The 17,889-nt window shown below is 44.2% G+C and overlaps 1 protein-coding gene across 10 annotated transcripts in view; it reads left to right on the top strand.

Annotated features, from left to right (window-relative positions):
• The window catches only part of THADA (THADA armadillo repeat containing), a 312,971-nt gene that overhangs the window by 213,717 nt on the left and 81,365 nt on the right, over positions 1-17,889 (top strand). The gene's annotated exons all lie outside the window — the stretch shown is intronic.

The following is a 17,889-nucleotide window of genomic DNA, read 5'->3' on the forward strand; positions in this document are numbered from 1 at the left end:
TAAGCAAGGCAAAGGAGAGTGGATACGTATTTTTTTCTTTTTTTCATCCTTGCCATCGTTAGTTTTTTCTGAAACTTAGAACATTTACCGTGTGAAAGATGGAGCAAAAAGAATTTCTCAATTTCTCTCGAATACACAAGGAGTCCTCTCTGTAACACTCTGTTCAAAATCTGTGTTACTGCAAGGGCCTCCCACCCACTGCTACATCCTCTGTGATTCCGGGAGAAGGGGGGTCCAGCAGAGGCCCATAGGCTACCACATTCCATGCTGTGGCATATTGCCTTTGATTAATAATTAGTATATTGGTTGTCTAACATAACAGCCTCTTTTTTATTTTTCAAAAAATGTGCTTTTGTTCACTTTTGTTGGTCTCCCATCTTATATGGCAAGACAAGCAATGGTTAGTGTGAGACCCACAAATCAGTGTAATTCAACAAAGTCTTGTGAGCGAGCATAGGCTACACGATAGCCACTGTGTTAGGAGATGTAGGGATGCAAAGGTATAGAAAGAATTAGTCCTGACTTCAAAGAGCTCCCATCCAGGAGGTGAGAAGATGTGTAAATAAATAATTTTTATCGAATATGGTGAGTGTGATAACAAATGTATGTAGTAGGTACAGGAGTAGCCCGGCGTTTGGAGGGTGGATGCCTTCAACAGTTGGGAATTTTACCAAGTGGCCAGGGTAGGGCGGGGTGTTCCAGGCTCAGGGAATGTCATAGGCAAAAACATAGCACTATGAAATGACATGGTGAGTGTGGAAAACTAGAAAGAAGTTAGCTCTTCTGAAACCTAAAGTATAAGGTATGTGTAGCAGAGAATGGGGCTGAGGAGATACATGGAGGCCGCTTGGTGAAAGGAAAGCAACCCAGTGAAGAATTTCTCAGTGGGTAAAGATGTGAGTCTCCATGTTTGTCTAACCACCTGTATCTTTGGCCAGAGATATTGATGGGGAAATTCTGTAGTATCTGAAATGCCAGTAAAGTGATGGTTGATGGTTAGCCTCTCATTTTTAGTACGATTTTTGTTTTCTCTCTTTTGTTTAGAGAACAGGAGTTCATTGACCATAAACTGCTCCCCTGAGCCTAGTATCATTTGGCTTCTGTGTGGCTTTTAGAGAACTTCCCAAGATGCCTTTTTTGAGAGAACAAAGAATTGTGATCATATTTGCACTCTCATCTGTTTACCAATTAGTAGGCCTGGTCCTCGTAGCTATTATTTCTGGGGATCAGGAAGTCAGGGAAACGATCCTATTGAAACCCCTGCTTCCAGCCAGGACTGCCCCCAAGACAGAATCTGAATCTCCTGTTCTTAAAGTTCTATAAGGAAGGAATTTCTGCCCCCTTAGCTTGCTACCCCTTGATGGGTCTTATAGAAATTCATCATCGTTGGCTTCCTGAGTCAATTCCTGCTTGTTGGCTGGGAAGGAGGAGATAGAGTAATAGGCCAGCCATCTGAGTGGGCCTTCATGTTGTGCAGTTCCCTGTGATGGATGACAAAGCTACCATCAGCCCCCTCTTCAGCTGGAGAAGTCCTCCTGGCCTTCTAATTGCACTTAGAAAATTGCAGTTTTCTAATCAGTCTTTTCATTATTGTCTGCATCCACCCTTCCCCCCAATTCTCTGATTTTCCTCCATGATTCTCCAGCCCTAGAAAACAAAGGCATGAATCACTGAAATTCACTGGGTTTCCACCTTCTTTGCCCAGAGTCCAGGAAAGCCACTTTTATGTTTCCAGTACAGTCAACTCTTTATTATCCAAGTGTGAACTTTACACTCCGTGGGTGGTCTGTAGCACCAGGCTTCCTCTTGCTCCCCAGTTCACTTTTACCATATTAAGCAGGATGTGTTCAGAGCCTGGAATAGAGTTTGAAAGGAAAACACATGGCCAGAACACAATGTATCCCAAAGCCACGTGTCAGTTTTTCTGGATTATCCACGTCACTGGCAGGATAACTTTGAGTTTCCTGAATAGGAAGGTATAGAATCAGATATAAGTAATGAAGCCTCAGCCTGTTGCACGCCTGCCCTGCCCTTGAGGTCCTCAGAGAGTGTAGTCCCAGAAGGTGTTTGTCTGCACCGGGAGCCCCATGCTCAGATGAGCCACTTATGGGTCCTAGTGGGCCCTTCTCAAAGCCAACCCCTGACTTACATTCTCACGTTTTTTTCCCCTGAAGACCATTACAATGCAGAGCATTCCAAATTTGGCTGCTGAAGAGGCTCCTTTATGTCCATAGAAATTTACGAAAGAAAGAGGAATAAATGTTCTTTTGTGCCTACTAAGGATTTTCTGTGTCTTTTTAGTATAGCTTGAAATGTCAGTGTTATTGCAAAAAAAAAAAAGTCGGTTTAAATTTTAGCACTAACACCTTTTTCCTTCTTCAATTTATGTTGATCATTAGCTTGAGCTTATTCAGTCCAGTGTGTACAAAAACATTAGTGAGGATGTAATTTATTTATTCCCCAAAAAGGGGTTTAAAAAAAAAAGTACATTGGAGCCATTGGATGACCAGTTCCGTTTTTAAAATTTTAACCCCGAAATTGAGGGCATATAAAATAAAGACTTTTGTCATATATTTGTGTTTTGACTTTGCAAGATTAATAGGGATTTATATGAGGTGATTAAGCAATAGCCATGGATTTGTTGGGGAATTTTTGGTGATGAATGGCCAGCTGGCAACATGGCCTGAGTAGGGGACTGGGCTTCTGCTCTTACAGGCTGCTTTTCATTCCAAGATGTCAAAGCCTTTATGGAAATCAGCTGGTTAATCCTTCAAGTCCCTTCCTTCCCCTTTTTCCTCCATCCCTCTCTCCTCAATCCAGTTTACTGTCTCTCTCCTGGTGCAAAGGCAGTTTACCAACTACTGAAGGAGAACTAAGCTGACCCAGGTCAGAAACTGGTGGCCTGGCGAGGCTGGCTGTGGGAGAGGAGGTCAGTGCAGCCCCGCTCGAGGCCCTGTCTACTGCCCTTGCTATGTACAGATTCCAGCTCTTCTGTCCCAGCTGGATCACAGGCCCCGCCTGAATAGGAAGGACTTTTAAAAAGCCCTGTCAAGTAAGAGAAAGAGGAGAAAAGATTTATTTACTTTGATTGAGAGTTGGAATTACTGTTATTTTGGGCTTAAAAATTTTCAGAAATCAATTCAGTTATCTAGCGTCTCCTTTGGTTATAAAAAGAAAAACGTCTGTGTGTGTGTGTGTGTGTGTGTGTATGTGTGTGTCCTTTTAGTAAATGTGGTAAACTTAATGGACTGTCAGATTCCATGCAATGGATGATGTGATGACCAAGAAGAAAAATGTGTCCTACTGAATTTTTTTCACATTTTTTTCTTGACTGTCAGTGTAGTTTGTGCTCATCATAGGAAATTAGGAAAAAGAAGAGAATATAAGTCTACTCTTACCAACATCTAGTGGAACCCACTGTTATTGGTTAACAGTTTCATGTTATTTACTTCATCTTTCTTCCTATGCTTTTTTAATGGAGTTGAGATTATGCTGTATATGTGTAAGCTGTGGCTTACTTTTTCCATTTAACAGTATCGTGAAAGCGTTTGCTCTTATTGAAAACTCTTTATGGTGTAGCTGCTATGGAAAATAGTATGGTGTTTCCTCAAAAAAATTAAAAATAGAATTACCGTATGATCTAGCAATTCCACTTCTGGGTATAGACCCAAATTAATTGAAAGCAGAATCTTGAAGAGATATTTGTACATGTTCTAGTTGCATTATTCACAATAGCCAAGAAGTAGAAGTAACCCAAGTGTCCATTGATGGATGAATGGATAAACAAATGTGGTATATATGGACAATAGAATATTATTAAGCCTTAAAAATGAGGGAAATTCTAACACACAGTACCACATGGATGAACCTTGAGCACATTATGCAAAGTGAAATAAGCCAATGACAGAAAGACAAATGCTACATGATTGCACTTATGTGAGGTGCCTGGGGTAGTCAGATTCAAAGACTCAGAAAGTAGAATGGTGGTTACCAGGGGCTGGGGGAAGGGAAATAGTTAGTGTTCAACTAATAGAGTTTTAGTTTTACAGTATGAAAAGAGTTCTGGAAATTGGTGGTACACCCATGTGAATGTGCTTGACACTCCTAAACACACTTAAAATGGTTAAGATGGTAAATTTTATATTATGCATATTTTATCACAATTTAAAAAATTTTTTAATAACAAACATTAAAAAAACTCTTTGTACTCTATCATTCCTCTAAGGTTATTGTCCTGCCTTCTTATAATAATTTTTTTCTTTTTTGCTTTGCTTTCTACTTTTACTGTCTACGCGTTGCCAAAAGTAAATTGCTTTTTGCCTGGTTTTGTAATAAGAAAAATATCTTTGAAAACATCATTTGTTAAAGGTAGCATATTTTTGTCACCTGAATAATCAGGCATTAAGTTTACCTTACCATTGTTCCATTACTGGCCACTCAAGTTTATTTCGCATTCATTCAACAAATGTTTATTAAGCCCTGCTGTATGCCAGGCTATATTAAATACAGCAACTGCTTATTAAAACCCCTACTTTAGTGTAGAGAGGGCGACAAAACAGAGTCTCGTCAAATAGAATCATAGATCTAGAACTTTAGAACTGGAAAGAATCATAAAGTTTGTTGTAGTCCACTCCCGTCCCCATGCATATGGGAAAGTTCAGCCCAGAGAGGTCGGGGGATTTGCCCATTTTCACCCAGCCGACCAGGGTGTAACAACTACCTGACAACAGCTAGCGTTTGTGGAGAGCTTAACTCCCTGCTCCTCGTTGGGTTCTTTCCGCTGGACCACATTGCTTCCATCTATCCAGTGTTTTTACGTCAGGGCTTTGAATGGTGATAACTGAAGCGTTTTCTAGAACAGTGCTTCTCAGATCTGCTCATGAATCACCCGGGGGGCCCCTTAAAGTGAAGACTTTCCTTCAGTAGGTCTGGGGTGGAGCCTGAGATCCTGCTTTTCTGACAGGCTTCAAGGTGATTCCGATGCTGCTGGTTCTGAGACAGTATTTGAGGGCCAAGGGTCAGAGAGTCGGCCCCTGTGAGCACCCAGCTCCACCCCGCCCGTTGAAATACTCCCACTTTCACACCCTCATTCTCAGGGCTTGTGTCTGGAGCTTGGAGCCGTGGGAGAGGGCTCCTGAAGGGGTCAGCCCAGAATCCTTCCTCCATCCACCTGGGATGACCTGCACCGAGGGGGACCGCATGGCCCCAGTGCTCTCTACGGGAAGTCCACACTCCCTTGTCCGGGCAGCCATCCCAGTGGACTCAGTGCCTGGGGTAGGACCCAGGCTTTGTTGGCATGCAGTGAATATTTATCATTTTGAAAAATAACAGTCTGATATTCTGGTGAGAAAAACAGCCTCTCAAGAATACAAGAACAGGTCCCAAGGTTACTAGGAAATCAACCTTGGGAAATAAATTTTTGAATAAAACAGTGCTGATGGAGGGAAGAGATGATGGAGGGAGCTTATGTTTGTTGAAGACCTCCTCTTTGTGCTCGATCTAATGATTTGTTACCCCAAGTTAATTCTTATTTGCAAAAAGTGTTAGTTGTATGATCCATGCACTTCCTATACAGCTTCCCCATCAGTGCTCCTGGCACCCCCTTGTCACTCCTCCGTGTGCTTCTGCATCTCCCTAGTACTGCCTTCCCTGTCCATCCCGTTAGCCATACTCTCATGTGCTCTCCCCATTTTCTCTGCTTCTTACTGGTCCCCCCACTAAGCTGAGGTGGTGTGAACCTGGAAGGCCTGGGATTTAAATACATAAGGAAAATATGCTTATAGAAACAAAGCTAGGGCTGGCTTTTGTGTGGCAATCCCAGTTCTGCCACAGCGGGTTCTGTGGCTAGCTGCAGAAGTCCTGGTTTAGGGTTCTGTTTTGCTTTACAGCTGAAGACAGCAGTTATTTTCTAACCACCAGATTTATTCACACGAGAGACTCCACTTCCCAGGCAGGAGTCCTGGGACTTAGGTCTGATTCCATTTTCCCACTGTCCCTTAGCCCTTCCCAAATCCCTCGTGCCTTCTAGACCAGTCCTCTCCCCAGGCAAGAGGTCCTTCCTTCACAACTGCTCCGAGGGGCCCCAGCCCTTTGCCACAGCTGCAGGTTGCGTTTCATTCCCATGCTGCTGAAATGAATCCAGTCGGGATGGGTTGTTAAAATATTCAGATGATCATGTGGCACTTTAAGGCTATCATTTGTGGTCCCTGCCAAAACTTTAAGGGAAGCAAGCCTTAACAGGGATGGTTACTTACATAGCAAGTTTCCAGGCATTGCTGGGGGTTGGGTTTGCTTTGGTTTTGTTTCTTCTACGCTCTTTTTCTTTTTTTCAAAATAAAAGTTTCCCCAGTACTCCCCTGCCCCCTTTTTAATTGCTTTTCTTTCAACCCCCAGATTTTATTGGGGAGGGAGATTCTCATCAGGACCCCTCTTTAATCCCCCAGCTCAGCCTATTCAAAGTCTCTTTGAGCCTCACACATATTTGAATGATGAGAGAAATGAAGTTGGTGTATTTTAGACCCAAGCTTGTTGACATTTGTTCACTTCCCTTTCAGACTTCTCAGGAATGTTCAAGGTCATGATATCTCGGGGATGAGATCCTGTTTGTATTTTTAAAAACAGAGAGAGACATTAAGTTAGCACATTTCAACCCAAAGCAATGGACAAGGTGCAAAGCATTTTCTTCATTGGCTATTCCGTTTAAAAATATGTTACGTCTTAAAAGAATAAGCTGTTTAAGAAGTGAAGCTTGAGAATATAGGATATACTTCTTGTTGACAGACCAAGCTTATGGAAACTAGTCAGGTAAAAGCAGTCAGAAATGATCAGTATATTAAACTGTGCCTTTGAATAAGTTGCCCAAGATCAAAGCTTCTTCATATTGCGGTGAGAAATAAAGATAGTTTGTTTATGCAAGTGCACATCAAGAATTCAGCCCCCAACTTTCTACTTTTAAATATAGAAATCTGCAGACCTAACCTAGAGGTAGTAATTAGTTTGATAAAGGGCTCAGAAATATCTGTCTTGCTCCACTTGTAGCTGTTGGCTTCCTGGGGTATTGTTGTTGGAAGATTTGGGCAGTGTTGTCATTGCCCGGCTTGCAAGGGATGCAGGCTTTAAATGGCCTCAACACATTTTCACAGTATTATGTAAAACTCTAATATAGTGGGTTATTTTTTTTTTTTTTCTTAGCATGTGACATGCTTCATCTTTTGGGTAAATCAACACGTTGGTTACCTGCACTGAGCCATTCGCAATGAATCCAAGCCAATTCAGATTCACAGACAGTACAAAGCAGTGTCATAGGCACAGTGGGGAATATAGAGATGAATGATATTGTCCCTATTTCAGAAACCAAGTGAATAAGACAGGTGTGGATTTAAGTAACTGTAAAGAAGTAAGAATTTAGTAAGTACTGGAATGAGGTCAGACTGTATCACAGGAGCCAGCTAGTGGGGGTTGGAATGTCAAGGATGTCTTGGAGAAGGGAGAAGTCTTTAAAGACTAGGTGAGATTTAATTGTTAGATAAGGTTAATTTTCACAGATTGGAGAATAAGTGAAGTTATAGTGGTATAGAGCCTATGTTGCTAAGTAAGTTGTGAAGGTCTCATTGCCCAAGTACAAAGGAAGGAATCCTAGTACAGTGCTCAGCATCATGGGGACCACCTAGGCATATATAATTAAGTCTCTATTATTGTCAAAGTTTAGCTATGATCCAGTCTAGTTGAAAAGAGCTTATCCATGTGAAACAACCAACAATGACATTCATGTAGAATTCTAACTCTGTAGTACGTATAATAAATATACGAATTCAAAAAAGAATGTGGACTGGGATAGCCAGGGAAGGCTTTCTAGGGGAGTTAGGTATTTGAGCAGGGTCTTAGAGCATGGGTGTGATTTGGAAACGCCAAAAGTGGTGAGAAAAGAGCATATCAAGATGGTGGACAGTACGTACAGTGGCACACTGTTGGAGAAGGCATTTGCATGTGGGCCAGTGGGGGATTAGAGCTGGAGAAGCCGTGGTGTGTTTGGAGAGCAGTGCAAGATTTGATAAGAGACCAGTTGTGGCAGGCCTTAAATGTCAGCCAGAGGAATTTGGATCTGATCCAAGAGTTAAGAGGAAGTCAGTAAGCTCAGGCTTACACTGGTAAATAGGCTGCTGTCTCCATGCTCATGAGATACACTGAGGGGTGTGTTAAATCTTTCCAGCCTCTCTCAGTGATCGACAAAATCTCCAGCCCCTCGGGGAGGTTAACAAAAGCTCCCTAGTAGCAATCCACCAGCTCTGTCTGGCACTTGGAGGCCCCTGTGGCCTGCCTGGGCAGCTAGTGTTGGGAATAGAGATGCTGCTTGTGTGCATTTTAGACTTCATGGCTATTGTCTGTTCAACATTGCTAAGAAGACCGTAGAACCACAGCGTTTATAGCAGGAAAGGGAATTTAGAGATCATCTAATCCAGTGGAATCCTTTCTTCAAACAGAAGCTTAAGTGGAAGTTCAAGATGTTCAAGATAATAGAGATGGCAAATACGTTGCAAGTTGAGATGGGGGCCTGGAGGCCCACCCACATAGCTTCTCAGCCATTGGGAGCCCCAAAAGGGACTCCAGAGAGCACCCTGACTCCCAATTTCAAAACAGGGATCTAATCCAAACCACTATCTGTAGACAGGAAAATAGACACAAGGGGGCAAGTGACTTCTTCCTACTTGACAGATGTGTCTGGCTCCGAAGATAGCCCAAATTAGGGATGTACTCAAGAAATAGCAAATTTGTTTCCTGCCTCTTGATTCTCTCGCTTCCTCTGCTGCAGCCTGATCATCCTCACAGAAAATACCACAACCCCAGGCCCTTGAGCTGCCCTCCTTGGATAGGGCACCATGCACTAGACCTTATTGCCATCAAAACTTTGCTATTCTAGATTCCCCTTTCCTCAGAAATCCACTCTCAGCTGGCTGACTGCCACTTGGTATGACCAACAAGTCATGCTCACATGTTACCAAGTGCTAGTGTGTAAATAAGTTAATTCTTCTGGGTAGTACAACTGTTTTTCAGTAGTGATCTTCTGGAGGCAATGCCTTTAACTCAAGTCAGTAACTTGGGGGCAGGCTTTCAGGCAGCACACAGACCTGGCGGGAGCACTTGTTGAGGCCTCACTTGACTTCCTGCTTCTCTGTCCTCATACTGAGCTGACTTAGCCTTGGTGCGTTTGTCCTTTGTGGCCAGCTTCGGGCTGACCCTGGGAAGGCTTGTGGAACACGTGGGCAGGTCTCACGTGAATGGCCCAAGGGAGCGGACTTGAGAGAGACCCTCCGAAGCCTCATTGTCGTCCTTCCCCTCAGCTGCCAGTGATGCCCAGGCTTCCTCAGCGACTGGACTGTCCTGCAGGCCTCTGGAAATAGCTTCCCACGCACGTTCGGGAGCTTATTCCCCCTTGAGCCGGAAGGGACCCTCACCAGCCCAAAGGCCCTGTGTTCCTGGGTGACCACAGGGAGGGTCACTTGGAGAGGCACTGGGTGAGTGGAAAAGCCTCTAGCTGTGAACGCACCTCCCTGAGGTTGAGGGAGGCAGGGTGCACTCGTGGGTAGTAGGTCTGGGTTCTGGCACCTGCTCAACTACTAACCAGTGATGTGTGGCCTCGAACTTCTTTGGGCTTCAGTTTTTGTCTGTAAAGTTGGAAGCTCCAAAATGTGCAATAGGTGAGGGTGGGGAAGGACATGGTGAGTAATGGGTATGCAGGTACAAAAGAGCTAAGCAAATATAGGGAATATTTATTGTCAGATAGCTAAGTCTTTGTCTGCATCATCAGCCATGTTGAAGCAGCTGTGCTCAGAGCCTTGCTCTTCACCACACTGCTGACCAGGACACAGCACCAGAGTGCGTGGCTTCAAACCGAGATACCCTAATTGTTTGGCACAGGGTCTCACTTTTCATCTGATTGTGTTTGGGACACACGGATACAATTTGTCTAGAAAACCTTGGTTCTATTCTTGGTTTTTGCCCCGATCTTGGATAGGTCACTTGAGCTATATGAGCTACCTTGTTGATTTATAAAAATGAGAATAATAACGCCTACTTTTCTTCTCTCAAGAATCTTTTAAAGATAAAATATTTTTCGAAGATAAAACTTTTTTTTTTTTTTCTTTTTTTGCCGTACGCGGGCCTCTCACTGTTGTGGCCTCTCCCGTTGCGGAGCACAGGCTCCGGACACGCAGGCTCAGCGGCCATGGCTCACAGGCCCAGCTGCTCTGCGGCATGTGGGATCCTCCTGGACCAGGGCACGAACCCGTGTCCCCTGCATCGGCAGGCGGACTCTCAACTACTGCGCCACCAGGGAAGCCCGAAGATAAAACTTTTAATAAAATGCCGTTGATATTATTATTATTGCCAAGGCTAATTTCCAAGTGTGTGCTTTGCCAGGTTCACATTAACAGAGTTCTGACTGTACTGTTGGAAATTCCCACCTGTGATCTACATGCAGACTTCTCACGCAGCTTCTAGAAGTGTTCATTCACCTCACTTAATATATCCTTTTTTAATAATTCTAGGGAGAAAGTAAGACTGAAAAGAAAGGGGACTTCTGTTAGCATTTTATATAATAACCAAAGCTATATATCCTCCAAGCCCCAAACTGTACAATAAAAGTTTTCTTGGATAATACTTTTCTCCCATAATTCCTAGCACATTGCTTATTAAGTTATTAACCAGCAATTCCTCTGGCAGCATATTAAACTTTACTTTTAAACAACTCACAGAAGGGGGGAAACATGCATCTCTCATAAAAGGAATAAAAAACATACACCCTCTAAAACGGTTTCTTCAGGCTTTGAACAAATCCCAAGCCCCACACAAGGTCCCTTTTTCCTCATTCTGTACACATAACTTGAGTGTTAGTACATTAATGAGAAAAAGATGCCTAATAGAAAGATGGAAAAATATGAGGGCCTCTGGGGGTGTGGGAGGCTCCCTGGGAGTCCTCTGAAAAGGCAGGTGAGCTTTCATGGAGGGAAAGGCAAAGCCTTGGCATTGAGCTTGTGGGGTTCCTCTTGAGCAGCGGCACTCCCAGGGAAGCAGAGGCGGCTGTGGCTTCGACCTTGACCTAAGAAGCCCCAGGGCCTTGTGCAGACTGCCTGGGCCTTTGCAGAGTGCCGACCCAGAACCTTGGTAAAGTGATTATGGCCCCCTGTTTTCAGATTCCATCCCCCAGGGATAAAATCAGCCTTTCCGGGGGCGGCCCCATGTGCTCTGTAGCACATGGCTGGACATTTGGTCCCTTTCTGGACAGACTGACAGCTCATGGTCTCTTGCTCTGTGCATGACGACTTGGTAAGAATTCCTTACGAATTGGTCAACCACCAGAGCAGGGCACGAAGATGGCTTCACTTTAAAAGGAAAATCCAAGTAGGAGGGCTCTGGGGCAGCTTATACATGTGGGTGTGAGTATAAACACTTGCAAAACTCCAGACCAAGAATGGCTGGATGGAAGTTGGAACATAACCATAAAAAAGCAGCTCTGCCGTCACCCGCCTCCCCTCCCCCAGGGGAGGGCAAGGTAAACGAGCAGTCCTGGGTAGCCAGTCGGGGCCTGCGTGCTGCTGCCAGCTGCCCCTCATGCAGATCTGAATTCTGGATGTTACAGCGGGGGAAAATAACTTGTTTAAAAATATATGTTCTGCAATTCATGACCGTTTGGCATCTTGGTTTAAACAAATCCCTTATTGTTTCTCCAGGAATGCCGTATGATGTTTGCTTGGCTGGGGGCTGTGGTGAAAATGGAAGTCAGAAGGGAGAGAGGGGTTCTTTTTATTTAATTTACACTTCCACATTTATATGACTTAATGTAGCCTGCCTCAGAGAAGTACCTCCTGCCTCCTAACCACAGCAGCTCTTCCTTTTAAAACCAAATGTAGGGAGAGGCGGCGTCTGGTCTGCAGACGGCTGCCCTGTCGCAGAGTCTCAAACTGCCGAGGACTACAAAGATGGCCAGCGGGATCTCTGGGAGACCAGAGGAAGGTCAAAAAAATAGCCCGTCAGGTCAGCCATTCAGACTGTCCTCAGAGGCTGTTCTCTAATGGTTAGTCAGGGAAGGTTTCCTAGAGGACAGGCTTTGAAGTGAGTTTTAAATACAGGACACGGCGTGGCTAGACATGTGTCCAGTGGGGGGCCGTGGCAGGGCGTGGGAACACGTTATAGACTATTTCCCTCCTCCCTCTTCTACTACGTTTCCGCTCTCTTTACCTTCTCTTCTCCCCCAGCCCCCGGCCCGGCTTCTCACCTGCCTTCTCACCTACTTTCCCTCTCTTTTTTCGGGTTTTCTTCTTTCCAGCCTATTTCAGGCCCGGTGGTGGTCCCCGGGATATTGCTTCATTAACTCCACTGCTGGCTCCACAGTGAGAGGCTGCTCGTGCTTTGTACTCATTGCGGTGGAGACCAGAAGTGACCTGTGTAGGAGTGAGCCCACGTAGGAGCCCAGATTAGAGGAAGAGCCCACAATGGGCTGTGACCCAGAGTCATTCTAAGCCATCAAGCTGGCCAGCTGCACCTATTTCATTTTCTGGTCTTCATTCTTCCCGGCATGTGGCAAGCATGTTCCCACCTTTGTATCTTTGCTCCAGTGAACTCTCCTGCCTGGAATTCCTTCTTTCCATTCACTAGCCAAATCCTTCCATGTCTCCAGACCCCTCCTCCATGACATTCTCTAAAACTGTTTTTTGTGTGTTTTGTTTTTCTCCACATACCCCCCCCACACACACACATGCACGCGCGCACACGCGCGCAGCCATAAGCTCTTCAAGGCCAGAACCTTATCCCCTCCCTCCATTTCTGTTCCAAGTAGGATGTCCCCCATGGTGCTTAGTAAAGGTTTCTAGATTCATAAAGTTAAGCCATGAGTCTAATCAGGTTTCTGTGGGAGTAATTCCCTGGAGACTGGAGTGACCTTAGACCCTGACTCTGTTGAAGTCCAGATGTGGTCTCCGGACTTAGAGACCTTAACAAACGCTAGTGGCCTAAAGCCAGAACAGCTGTTTTCAGCCCACTGAGTATGGCAGTGAATTCTTCTGGAAGAGTTTTGTATGTCCAAAGTGAACTGTTTCTTCCAGGGAACCCACCAAGGCTTCATGCTAATGAGCAGGGATCCCAGCCTTCCAGCATGACTTGGATCGATGGGGTGCCACTAGAGCTTCAACCCTTTGGAGCTTTTGGAGCTCTTAAAGGTCACTCCTCAGCACTCCCATTTGGGGCATGTCACCCATCCACTGTCGTTTCCTGCTGTCCCTCCCCTTCCACATCCTCTTTGCACTTCTTGTTATTCTTCAAACATGTCACATGCTGTCATCTTTGGACATGGTGCTTCCTCTGCTGGGGTCATTCTGTCCACGGTCTGTCTCCCAGACTCCCCCTCATCCTCCAGCTTTGCCAAGGCACTTCTGGACTCACCTAGGCATTTCCCCCTTCCCCATCCTTAAATTTCACTCTGTCAACCCTTCCTTTGGGCACCCATCATACCATATGATTGGTTGTGTGTTTCTGTCACTAAACTAGTGGCTTTCAAGGTTTTCTGACAGCCACTCACAACAAGAAATACATTTTACAGATGACTTTGTACTGTGTGTACTGTGTGGTATATGTGTGTATATATACACATATATATACATATATACACACACCTATGAAATCTTGTATAGTTTGATATTTTACTGTCTATGTAACATATGAACAGTCTGCAAAAAAAAAAAAATGCAACAGACAGAGAATTTACTCAAGATTTATTCGAGTATTCAATTTTGGGAATGTTAGCATTCGACATATCCACCATCATTTTGGATATCAAGCATACCCCACTGATACCATTCAGTATAATAGAGGGTGACTTATAACCTGGAAAAGAAAAAGAAAGGAGTTAGACTAAATCAATCAATATTTTTACTTAAAATTATTACATTTTATAAATTATACCATATCAAAGATAATTTATTAAAAATTCTTTCTGGGCAAGGATTTTATAGAAAACCTGTGTATAACAAACAATTTAAGGGAATGATGCTTACCCTGACTACTTTATTGTACTGGGATTATATTTTCTTCATCTCTCCCTCCTTCCCTTCCCTAGCTAGCTCTCTCCTTCCTCCTCCATCCCCCTCTTCTTCTTCCTTCCTTTCTTTCTCTTATGCTGGTCACCACCTACTAGTTTATTTCATAACTAACAAAATGGGTCATAACCTACAGTTTGAAAAACATTATTCAGGACTCTAAGTTCCTTGAGGGCAGTGACTGTGTCACTGAAGCATTTCATCTTCATATTTCCATACCCTGGCACTATTCCTGGCTCTCAGTTTCCTCTTAGTAAATGTTTTCTGAATGAATGGGCTGCAGTTAAAAAGCTCTGCAGCCACTGGAATTCCGGAAGGGACAGGAGAAGTGAATAATTTATCACAGACTTCCCAAGAGCTCCTGCTGTCCTCTAGACACTAGGGCCATTGTGGATGAGTCTGGGAAGCCTTCCTGTCTCAGCCCTGCCTTCTGCCTCTCCCAACTTCCAGGAGAGAGGGCAGGAGGTTTAATGAAGTTCAGAGATCAGGTTCTCAGGTGGGTGTTTGTCAAGGGATAAATGATAAAAAGAGTGGAAGAAAGAATTTTAACAAGCCCTTCATTTCATTTTATATATGTAAACTTAGTCCTCGTAGTACCTGATTCCTGCTACTCCTTCTAAAACCACTATTACGCTGTTTTTCAGCCCATCTGTTAGACCCTGACCACTCCTGACTTTTTTCGAACACTCTAAATCTTTATTATACCATGCCCCATGCCAGGATTTTTCCATTTGGGGAAAGAAAAAAATCCCCAAACCCACCAAAACCCTGTGGCTTGGTTTCCTGTCCAGCTGGCTTGCTCTTTCCCAGGATTTTATTCCCATCATCAAAGTGGCTTGACAGACCGAGAACAAACCTCTGGCTCACCCTGAACTCACAGCGTACCATTTCCAAGTCAGAACAAACATCAAGTAATAGGGAGAGAAAAAAAAAATTATTTTCCTGACTTAGAAGCCAGTTCAGAGTGAAGCCCAACTCTGATTCCAGACGGCGATGTTCTGAGGCTGAGGCTGTGGCTGTCCTCGAGGGTGGAGCCTCGAACAGTGGACTCCAGGCCAGAATTTCTCTCCGAGTCAGTCTCAAAGGAGAAGCCATGGATGGGACTCCTTTGTAGCCCCAAATCCTCTCTGTTTTCTGGAATCAAGAGCAGCAGCCTTTGAGGGAGCCTCCCATGATCTCGTTAGACTACGTTAGACTTGGCCTAGAGCCTCACAGTTATGGGAGCAGTCAGAGTGGTCCCTGCGGTGTCCCAGGAGGCCTGCAAGGTCGGCAGCCTGTGCCAGGTCAAGAGAAGATGCAGGGCTTCCCTGGTGGCGCAGTGGTTGAGAGTCCGCCTGCCGGTGCAGGGGACACAGGTTCGTGCCCCGGTCCGGGAAGATCCCACATGCCGCGAAGCGGCTGGGCCCGTGAGCCATGGCCGCTGAGCCTGCGCGTCCGGAGTCTGTGCTCCACAACGGGAGAGGCCACAACAGTGAGAGGCCCGCGTACCGCAAAAAAAAAAAAAAAAGAAAGAGAAGATGCAGAACACTTCAGCCTGGCAGGGGGCTTTAAAGACTGCCAGCCTTTCCTCCCTATTCATTTAGAAATTAAAAAAATATATATTAACCTAGCTAAAAATCTCATGGAAAGTAGGCTTGAAACCCTGTAGGGTCAGGGGTAGGAGGGGAGGCCCCTGAGTTCCTCCAGACTTGAAAGTCAAACCAGTTTCCCAAAAACTTCCCTTGATGGTTCTGTATGGCTTCACCAGCAGAAAAACATCTAGGGTGAGAAGCTATGACTCTATGAGGCCAAATGGAGCAAGGAGCACACCGAGGAGCACCACTTAGCACGGAGTATCCCATCTCCTGAAAGCCTGGCTTGCCTCACTCTTGTTTCCACCTTCTCAATACATTCTCTGTCTTCCCAGACTGGTCTCTCCAGGTCCCTGGACAAGCCAAACTCATTTCTTCCTACATCTATTGCCCCCTCTCAAAATCCCCTTCCTTGTCAACTTTGTCTATCTAAATTCTTCCCATCGTTCACAGTCCAGTTGGAATTACATCTTCATAAACCCATTTCCATGTCTCCAGTCCACCCTAATATGTTCTTTCCCTTAACTCCTTACATCCTGCCCTGAAGTTTGTCTTTGTTTCTGTCTCCATAATGAGACAAAACTCTCCGAGGTCAGAAATCATTTCATGTGCATCTCTTCCCAGCACCTAGCTCAAAGCTGGATGCTCAGGAGGCCTTCCACCTGCTATCTGCAGACCATTTATTATTCAGCCCTGTGCTTCATGTCTGATAATTCATTAACCCCTGGCATTAGGTTTTCTTGCTTTCTTTCTTGAGTGACCATTTCTCTGCGGGGAGGGGAGGATATCCCACCTGTTAAACAGTGGAAATGCCAGAACTGGAAATGTCATTAAAGAAGTTTTCATAGACTGTGGGCTTTTCAACTTCACAGGTCAAGTTATGGACTGACCTGGGGAAAATTGGATAGAGACAAAAGATAGGGGTAACATTTGGGGAGGGGGAATTCCAAATAGATCAAAATGTTAACAAGAACAAAAAAAGGAACTATAAAGTACTAGAAGAAAATATGGGAAAATTTAAAAATGTATATCTATATTTATCTTGGAGAAGGGTTAGAGTGTTAGCATGACATAAAATCCAGAAGGCATAGATAAAAATATTAATATATTTGACTGCATAAAACTAAACATTTTTGAATTGCAAAAAAATATAAATAAAGTTAAAAGACATGATAAACTGCAAAAACATATTTGCAACACATGTGACAAAGGGCAGATTTCCTTAATATACAAAGAGCTCCTACAAATCAATAAGGAAAAGACCAATAACGTAATGGACAGGAGATTTGATTACAGTTCACAGAAAAGGAAATTCATATGAGAAGCATATGAAGGGATGGTTAACCTCACTTATAATAAAATACTAGTGACTTAATGAGATACTATTTTTCACTTAGCTTGGCAAAGGTCTAAAAGTTTAATTACTGTGTTGGTCAGGTTGTTGGTGGGTGGGATTCTTACACACTGTTGGTGAAAGTATAAATAGGTACAGTCTCTTTGGTGAGCATCTTATCAAAATCAAGCAAAATTCTAAATGTGCAAATATCTTGATCCAGCAATTCAGCTTTTAGGGATTTCTCTTTTGAGTACTCATTCATATGCATAAAACTCATGTACATATATCTTTATTGCAGCGTTGTTTTCAGCAAAGTATCTTTAACAATCTGAATTATTTCAGTAGGGGACAGGTACATCCATGAAATGGAGCAGTTCACAACCATTTAACAAATAAGGCAAGGGCTTCCCTGGTGGCGCAGTGGATGAGAGTCCGCCTGCCGATGCAGGGGACACGGGTTCGTGCCCCGGTCCGGGAGGATCCCACATGCCGCAGAGTGGCTGGGCTCGTGAGCCATGGCCGCTGAGCCTGCGTGTCCGGAGCCTGTGCTCCGCAACGGGAGAGGCCACAACAGTGAGAGGCCCGCGTACCGCAAAAAAAAAAAAAAAAAAAAAGAGTTAAATAAGGCAAATCTCTGTTTTTAATAGAATGATATATCTAAAATATATTAGCAGGAAAAAAAGTAATACTCAGAACTTAGTATGTAGTAAACCACTACTTATATAAAAATAAACAAGTGGGTAGCTATAGATAGATGCTTGTAAATGAATAGAATGTGTCTGGCAGGGTATACTGTAGAAAGTAGTAATAGCGGTTGCCTCAGGGGAATAGAACATGTGGGCAGATGGTGGGGGCATGGAAGAGGAACTTTGTGTTTACTGCATACCCTTTTGTA

Source organism: Delphinapterus leucas, chromosome 13 (genome assembly GCF_059928025.1).
Source record: "Delphinapterus leucas isolate spDelLeu-1000000601 "Yukka" chromosome 13, BTC_Dleu_Yukka2, whole genome shotgun sequence".
Taxonomy (NCBI): Eukaryota; Metazoa; Chordata; class Mammalia; order Artiodactyla; family Monodontidae; genus Delphinapterus; species Delphinapterus leucas.